A 965-nucleotide genomic window follows, 5' to 3' on the forward strand; every position below is an offset into this window, starting at 1 on the left:
ACACATGGAATACTCATGAAGAACTCTGAAATATTGTGAATGTGACACAGAAACACAAAGTGAGCACATGCTGTTGGGGAAATGGCACTGACAGATTTGCTCAATGCAGGATTGCTACAAACTACAATTTGTACAAAAACACACTATTGGGCCCAGTAAGGGAAAAGCAGTAATGTGAAACACAACAAGACATGCTTCCTTGTTGCATGCATACACCTGTGTATCCCCACTTACTGCTAACATGAGGGTTTGGGGTTGCAGTTTTTTCCCAGAACATGTAGAGAGTCGTTTAATTCATGACATATGAAAATCTGCCTTGATTTGGCATTTACTGACTTAGGTTCTGTAAAGCATTTAGTTCCTAGTGTCTTTGTAATAGTGCATTGGCCAAAGCATAGCACTTAGTGTTGCTTTAGGAAACACATTGACATCTAAATGCCGTAGATCAAACACGCGACCTTTGAGACCATCAGATGCAATTTTGGTTCCTTGAGCCCTGGTGACTAGTGTTTCCCCAATACTTCTTATATTGAACATAGCAGGTGCCTTCACATCATACCAATCTTTCTTAGAAAGTGGATCAACCACTTTTTTCTTGGCTCCCTTTTTACTGCCTTTCGTAAGGCGCTTGTTCTTGCCAACCGCCATGATGGTGCTCGGCGAGCCAAAAGGATATTGTTATTTTCCTAGGAGGTTACACCAAGGATATTATTAATTGGTGTGACTTTCCCAAAAGGTAGGAATCTGCCTGTGAGAAATCCCCTGTCTGGAGGAGGTTTTTCAATGTCGCTAATGTTTTCTTTTTGCATTAAGGAAAAGGTATGCCAAAGCCATCAGAGGCAAATTTTAAATCTCATTTTCAAAGGACATAGAAGAGTTCTTTCGTGTGTGGGACCGTCTGCATTATAGGGTATTTAGCATCCCTGGCCATGAGGCCTCACATGCCAGGATCTGTTCTCTCCAGG

The 965-nt window shown here is 41.8% G+C and overlaps 1 pseudogene; it reads right to left on the reverse strand.

Annotated features, from left to right (window-relative positions):
- Positions 1–354: 354 nt before the first annotated feature.
- Positions 355–648, reverse strand: LOC100951746 (annotated as a pseudogene).
- Positions 649–965: the final 317 nt, after the last annotated feature.

The sequence above is a fragment of the Otolemur garnettii genome, unplaced genomic scaffold, assembly GCF_000181295.1.
Source record: "Otolemur garnettii isolate 467f Iridium unplaced genomic scaffold, OtoGar3 scaffold00017, whole genome shotgun sequence".
Classification (NCBI taxonomy): domain Eukaryota; kingdom Metazoa; phylum Chordata; class Mammalia; order Primates; family Galagidae; genus Otolemur; species Otolemur garnettii.